This window comes from Hippopotamus amphibius, chromosome 8, assembly GCF_030028045.1.
Source record: "Hippopotamus amphibius kiboko isolate mHipAmp2 chromosome 8, mHipAmp2.hap2, whole genome shotgun sequence".
Classification (NCBI taxonomy): Eukaryota; Metazoa; Chordata; class Mammalia; order Artiodactyla; family Hippopotamidae; genus Hippopotamus; species Hippopotamus amphibius.
The window spans coordinates 54144684-54153124 of record NC_080193.1 but is presented as its reverse complement, the minus strand read 5'-3'; positions in this window follow the sequence as shown (position 1 = coordinate 54153124).

The following is an 8441-nucleotide window of genomic DNA, read 5'->3' as shown; positions in this document are numbered from 1 at the left end:
TTAAGGGTTTCCTGCATGAAATAACACATTAATTATTTAATCTCACAACAGCCCTACACAGTAGGAATTATCAGTTGCCTGTTTGGTAAAGCTTTGGCACCAGGCAGGGTGACACCAGAGTGTGGCTTCTTAAGCACTATAGTGACTTTGTTATTATCTATGATGTTAGCGAGGGTGAGAACCATGAGGTCAGAAAGTTCCTCCACGCGCACCAGTCCTCTTCAGAGTTCAATGCTGGACATCCGCCTGATTGTACTTTTTAAAGCAACAAAGCAGACGCTGACCTTTGAGAAAGATTTTCACTATTAGTCTTTGAAATAAAGTGGGTTTCAGTGCCTGGCACATAGCAGGACCGAATCAATATTTGCTGGATGAGCAAATGAATGAACATCCGTAAATTTCTTACACCATGCTCTAAGCACTCCGATTAATGTTTGTGTGTGACTTGACTTCCTTCCTTTACTCTTTCAGCCATTCTTTTTTTCTTTATTGAAGTATAGTTGATTTACAATATTGTGTTAGTTTTAGGTGTACAGCAAAGTGATTCAGTTATAAATACATTTTTCAGATTATTTTCCATTATAGGTTACCATAAGATATTGACAGTTCCCTGTGTTATACAGTAAATCTCGTGGTTCATCTATTTTATGTATAGTAGTTTGTATCTGTTAATCCCATACTCCTAATTTATCCCTCTCCCCCTAACACTTTTCCCTTTGATAACCATAAGTTTGTTTTCTACGTCTGTGAGTCTGTTTCTGTTTTGTATATAGATTCATTTGTATTATTTTTTAGATTACACATATAAGTGATATTACATAATATTTGTCTTTCTCTGTCTGACTTACTTCACTTAGTACAATCATCTCTAGGTCCATCCATGTTGCTGCAAATGACAGTAGTTCTTTCTTTTTTATCAGCCATTCTTTTAGTGAACCATTTATTGAACAAAACCCTGGGCCACGCAGTTATGAATGTTTCTGATGATATAATGGAAGACGCAATCCTTTGGTGTTCTAGACATGCTGGAAAGTTAGCTAAAGGACTCTCAGACTTTCCAACTTCCTTACATTTTAAGAAATCAAAGTTTCCATCCTCCCACCCAATTTTCTTATTATTTAATACCCACCCCCCAAGTCTTGCTTCCACTGATTCTCCATTTTGGGGAGAGCAGATCCCTGCCCACCTCACAAGGTGGATGAGAAGTTCCCAATCCTGGTCTTTCTATCTCACCAGCCCAAGGGAAGCTGTCTATTCACATCATGAGGATAAGAGCAGAAATTGTGCCAAACCATAGGATATGGGAAAGAGCCATAAAGGCAGTTTCTTGGACTTCTGTCCACAGGAGACAACTTGTTAGGCCCCTGGGATTGAAGAAGGAAATCATGACCATCGTTTTGGACCACAGCCTACTTCCTCTGGCAAGCCTACTCAGTCTCTATCAGCCCAAAGTGAGCTTTTCCACCCTAAATTCTTAGCTCATGAAGTCTGCAGCCTGTAAGCTAGCACACATAAAAGGCTTTTGAAAAGTTAAAAGCAGGCTATTGTGTGTCATTACCATTATTCTTTGCTTTCATTTCTAAACAAATTTTGCTTCCCAACTAGTTTAATGTCTTAAGTGCAGAGACCTTTGCAGCCTAACATAGTTAATTGCAAGATTTGAGTTGATTTGATGAGAAACTAATCAGATTCCATAGCCTGTGCCAATGTTGGCTAAAGTTATATAAGGTTAGCTCAGTTGGTTAGAGCCTGATGTTTCTAAAGCCAGGACCAAGGGTGAGTCCCACTGAGGCCATGTTTAAATTGATGTTACACATGGATGTAAGCTCTATGAATGCAAAGACTTAGTCTACGTTGTTTATAGCTGTATTTCCAGTGTCTAGAACAGGGATTGAAAGCTTTTTCGGTAAAGGGCTAAAGAGTAAACGTTTTAGGCTTGACAGACCATGCAGTTTCTGTCACAACTACTCAACTCTGCCATTATAGCAGGGAAGCATCCAGGGACACCATATGAATGAATGAGCCTGTGTTCCAATAAAACTTTATTTTTGGACATTGACATCTGAGTTTCATATAATTTTCACATATCACAAAATTTTATTCTTTTAATTTTTTTCAACCATTTTATACAAATGTAAAAAACATTCTTTGCTCCCAGGCTATGAAAAACAGGGGCAGGTCAAATCTGACCTGCCAGCTGTAGTTTGCTGACCCCCTGACTAAACAATACTTAAAATACAGAAGAAATTCAATAAACATGAATGAATATGTGAAACTCTCAATATGAGAAAGTTTACTCTTTAAGGGTTAAGGCATCAGGAACCCCAGTGAACCTGCGACCTTTAAGTATTTGCAAAAACACAACACCTACCACATATAAAGCACTTTACCAGCCACAAAATGCTTTCACAGGTAGGACTTCAGTGTGGGTCTGTGTGCTAGTTTGTGCCCTATTGGTTGGTCATATCTTGCTGCTTTACGGGGTCTACTATTTGGAGAAGAAAGGTATGGAACAGCAGAGTTGCCTTTTTTACCCACTTTTGTGCCCTGTCACTCTCATCTCCTGGAGTGCAGATGAAGGTGGCAATTCCTGTCATAACTCCCTGTAGCTAGAAAAGCGAAGGCTCACTCTTCGGAGCTGCTGGGACACACGGACTAACCTTCCTCGGGCGTGAGCAACGTGAGATTTGCTTCTTCAAAGTGATAATCACCAGTCACAACTTTTGGCAGCGACTCCCCAGTCAGTAAAAAGGACAAAAGAAAAAGCCATAATCCATGGCAATGAATAGTGTTTCACAGCCACAAGCTGAGCCACAAAAGCCCAAGAAAAATCAGTGGTGCAGAAAGCCTTTTTAGACCTGACCCCAGCTTTGGGGGGAATGAGGATAATTCTGCTATTCCCTTTTAGCCTTCAGGTGCCTTGTGGGAATGTCACAATTAATCTCCAAGGGACTGCCGCTATTATGTCACTTACTAAGGGAGTTTCCAAGTGAACTTCATTACTTTATAGAACATTCTTCCCAAGGAGAAAGGCCCAACTTCTGTCTCAGATGATAAGACATAAAAAGACGCTGAAGAAACTGCAAAGTGCTTTCTGTTTAAGATGGGCTTTCTGTTACAGCTGTGTAACAGTACAAAAATGACTGCTCAGTCCCCACAGTCCTGAGTAAAGGAAGACAAGCTAGCTATATGGGCTAACGTGACCCTGGGGAAGAAAATCCCTGGCTGAGCTGAAATGCTATCTGTAAGGAGTGGAAAAGAAGAGCAATGTGGAAGAAATAATAAATAAAATGAGAAAGGACACAAAGTGCCAGTTCATAAAAGAGGAAATAAAACTGATCAACAAAATCATGAGGAAACGTTCAACCCCACTGGCAACCAAATAAATAAAAATCAAAACAACAACACATTGCTTCTCATTTTATCAAACTAGCAAACATTTTCAAAGTAACAATGTCGCAAGCGCAAGGACGCAGCGAGCCAGGCATCGCTAAGCACTGCTGGTGAGGCGTAAATTGGCCAAACCCACCCAAAGCCCTGGCAGATGTCCTGGAAGCTTCACTGTTCATCCCCTTGTACATAGAGAGACCACTTCTGGATCTTTAACTTCAAAAAACAATCCTAAATGTTAAGAATGTTTTGTGCACAAAGCTGAGTTTTACATGTAGCACAACAAAAAAACAGGAAATCATCTAAATATTGGGCAGCAACATGAAGATTAAGGAAACTATGGTGAATCTACACAGTTGAACATTATCTAGCTTCTTCAGTGATGTTTCCAAAGGCTATTGGAAAATGTTTACAGGGTGTGACGTAAAAGAAGAAGGTTTCATACAACTTGCGTACATACTAGCTGATTAGAAAATTTTTAAAAGTCTACACATATAAAAAAGATAAATGAAAATGTTATTAGTAGTAGTTAAGTGATAGGCTTTTTGATTGATTTTTAAAGACTTTTTCTTTTGATTTCTCTGTATTTTCCAAACTTATTATAATGAATAATGAAAAAACAGTCAGCTTATTTTAAAAGGTGTAGGGCAGGGAGGAAAGAAGTGTATAAGCTCCCTCCTGGGCTATAAACACTCCAAGATAGGAACCCAGTCTTTTCCTTTCTTTTTTTTTTTAAATCGGCTCAGGGCCCAAGTACGTACTAAATAAATGATTGTTGAACTGAACTAAACTAGGCATTTGCAGTGTTAAATTAATTAAACAAGGAGATCATTAGACTGAGTCTCTAACACCCTGGCAGCCTACTAAGCAAACCAAAATCTAAGCTTTTAAATGCCTCAAGGTTACAAAATCAAAATTCTAAGGACAACCAATTACAAAGAGCCAACTAGGCTTAAAGCTATAGCCAATCAAATTATTTTCTTTCTTTGCTGCTGCACCTCTTCCAGGTAAGTCTTTCCCCTGACTCTCGTGGAGGAGCAGTCCTAACCATTTCCGATTTGGTGCTGCCCAATTTCAGCACCAATTTTTGCTCAAATAAACTCTTAAAATTTTTTAATATGTCTCAGTATATCTTTAAACAGTTTGATATTTTTAAAATATCAGACATTCATACTACCCTGAAGGTATTCAGAATGTAGTAGTAGAATTTACTAGTAGCAGAAATCTTAACATTACATTCCAAGTAGAGCCTTTGATAAAGTCCAGGGTTTCTGAACTGAAGGTTATTATCTAAAGGAAGCATTCTAGAGAATTCCACAAGTACAAGAGAATGGAATTCAGGGCCGTGTGGCAGTAGCCACAGGCTGGACTGAGCTTATGGTGAGGGAAGCTGTTTCAAATCAATACATAGTCATGGCACCATCTTTACAAGGCTGGACAGTTAGGGCTCCAGTAGAGGTGATATGGATCTGGGGTCTCTCAAAGGACTTCTCCCAGAGAGGTCAAGTCTTTCAAAACCCACAGGAAAATAAACATACGAGGAAACCTAAAGGAAATCTCTGAAAGGTTAGGCATTCATACATGACGGCAATACTGTGGGGCCTGAAATGGGAACAATGTGTAAGTGGTCAACCTTAAATACTCCATTTTTGTATTGTATTAGAAAGGAAATGTCATGTTGGGGAAGAACTTCCTTCATTCTAATAAGTCCCCAAAATATAGCCACACACAACAATGGTGGTTTACAAGATGTAACATAAGGCAAGTTTCTGAGGAGGGAAATGCCAGCAGAAAAAGACCAATGTTCACTTTTGTAGGGAGGATACCACATGTTTGCTACTTTTATTACTTTAGATAGACTGAGGAAACAAGTAGACAAGAAGGACTAGAAAGGAAAAAATTAACATTTTTCCTACAGTTAAATTAAATTAATATTCTAATAAGTAATAATTTAATAATTTTTATTATGTTCTGGGAAACACATTTTCCTAGTGTGAATATAAATTCTCTTCAAAACAATATATATGACCCTGGGGCGGGGGGATCTGAAACAGAGGGGAGACTGCCGAATTCGGGGAAACGTCCCTTATCTGACAGGGAAACCCCTTCTCCAACAGGGAATTTCCCTGGGTCAGAAGGGAGGCATTTGGGACTGTTCAAAGAGGGTGAAGCGGCTGAGCTGTGGCAGACGGGAAAGAGTGAGAAACACACGCAGGGTCCACACCATGGTTCAGCGTGTCCGGACTGAGACACTGGTTCACAGCTCAACAGGGGTCTGGGAGCTGGAACATGGGAACTGGAGAACTGGTTCAGGGACAAGCAACCTCTGAAGTCTGGACTACTCCATCAGAAGTCAAGTAGGAGGCTCTGGGGAAGGAGCACTGAATCCAGGATGCTAGACTACTAGGGAGTCCTCACACACAGGGAAGATTAACTGCAGAGAACTCTCACAGAGCCCTGTATCAGAGTCTAAGACTCAGCATTGCCCGACTGTCTGCAACTGCCAATGCTGGACACCTCACACCAAAATACAAACAAGACAGGAACACAAACCCACCCATCAGCACACAGGCTACCTAAAGCCATATTAACCTCACAGATACCCTAAAACACACCACCTGACATGGCCCTTCTCATCAGAGAGAAAAGACATAGAGCCACACACCAGAAAGCAGACACGAGACCCTCCCACCCCCACCAAGAAGCCTACTCAAGACACTGGACAAGCCCCACCACAGGGGGCAGAGGGCAGAAACAAGAGGAATTACTACTAGGCAGCATAGGGAAAGGAGACAACAAATCCTATAAATTAGACAAAATGAGGAAACAAAGAAACACCATGCAGGCAAAAGGAGCAGGAAAAAAACCCCACAAGACCAAATAAATGAAGAGGAAATAGGAAAATTGCCTGAAAAAGAATTCAGACTAATGATAGTAAAGATGATCCAAAATCTTGACAACAAAATACAGAAAATACAAGAAACAGTTAACAAGGACTCAGAAGAACTAAAAAGCAAACAAACAGTAATGGACAACAAAATAACTGAAGTTAAAAATACTCTAGATGGTATAAACAGCAGAATAACTGAGGCAGAAGAACGAATAAGTGAGTTGGAAGATAGAATGGGGAAAATAACTGCCACAGAGCAGGAAAGAGAAAAAAGAATAAAAAGAATGGAAGACAGTCTCAGAGACCTTGGTGACAACAGTAAGTGCACTGACATTCGAATCATAGGCATCCCAGAAGAAGAAGAAAAAAGAAAGGGTCTGAGAAAATATTTGAAGAGGTTAGAGTGGAAAACTTCTCCAACATGGGAAAGGAAATAATTAATCAAGTCCAAGAAGCACAGAGAGTCCCATACAGAATAAACCCAAGGAGAAATACATCAAGGCACATATTAATCAAACTAACGAAATTAAACACAAAATAAAAATATTAAAAGCAGCAAGAGAAAAGCAACAAATAACATATAAGGGAAAACCCATAAGGATAACAGCTGATCTTTCTGCAGAAACTCTGCAGGACAGAAGGGAATGGCAGGATATACTGAAAGTCCTGAAAGAAAAAAGCCTACAGTCAAGAATACTCTGCCCAGCAAGAATCTCACTCAGATTTGATGGAGAAATCAAAATCTTTACAGACAAGCAAAAGTTAAGAGAATTCAGCACTACCAAACCAGCCTTACAACAATTGCTTAAGGAACTTTTCTAAGTAGGAAACACAAGAGAAGAAAAAGACCTACAAAAACAAACCCAAAACAATTAAGAAAATGGTAATTGGAACACACATGTCAATAATCACCTTAAATGTAAGTGGATTAAATGCTCCAACCAAAAGACACAGACTGGCTGAATGGATACAAAAACAAGACCCTTCTATATGCTGCCTACAAGTAACCCACTTCAGACCAAGGGACACATATAGACTGAAAATAAAGGGATGGAAAAAGATATTCCATGCAAATGGAAGTCAAAAGAAAGCTGGAGTAGCAACACTCAGATCAGACAAATTAGACTTTAAAGACTATTACAAGAGATAAGGAAGGACACTACATAATGATCGAGGGATCTGTCCAAGAAGAAGATATAACAATTGTAAAAATCTATGCACCCAACATAGGAGCACCTCAATATATAAGGCAAATGCTAACAGCCATAAAAGGGGACATCGACAGGAACACAATAATAGTAGGAGACTTTAACGCCCCACTTACATCAATGGACAGACCATCCAAACAGAAAATAAATAAGGACACACAAGCTTTAAAGGACACATTAGACCATCTCAACTTAACTGATATTTATAGGACATTCCATCCAAAAACGACAGAATACACTTTCTTCTCAAGTGCACACGGAACATTTTCTAGGATAGATCACATCTTGGCTCACAAAGCAAGCCTCAGTAAGTTCAAGAAAACTGAAATCATATCAAGCATCTTCTCTGACCACAGTGCCATGAGAACAGATATCAATTACAGGAGAAAAACTGCAAAAAATACAAACACATGGAGGCTAAACAATATGCTAATAAACAACCAAGAAATCACTAAAGAAATCAAAGAGGAAATCAAAAAATATCTAGAAACAAATGACAATGAAAACACAACAACCGAAAACCTATGGGATGCAGCAAAAGCAGTTCTAAGAAGGAAGTTTATAGGAATACAGTTCTACCTCAAGAAATAAGAAAAATATCAAATAAACAACCTAACCTTACACCTAAAACAATGAGAGAAAAAAGGACAAAAAAACCCCAAAGTGAGCAGAAGGAAAGAAATCATAAAGATCAGATCAGAAATGAATGAAAAAGGAAGGAAGGAAACAATAGCAAAGATTAATGAAACTAAAAGCTGGTTCTTTGAGAAGATAAACAAAATTGATAAACCATTAGCCAGACTCATCCAGAAAAAAAGGGAGAAGATGCAAATCAACAGAATTAGAAATGAAAAAGGAGAAGTAACAACAGACATACAGAAATATAAAAGATCATGAGAGACTACTACAAGCAACTATATGTCAATAAATTGGATAACCTGGAAGAAATGGAC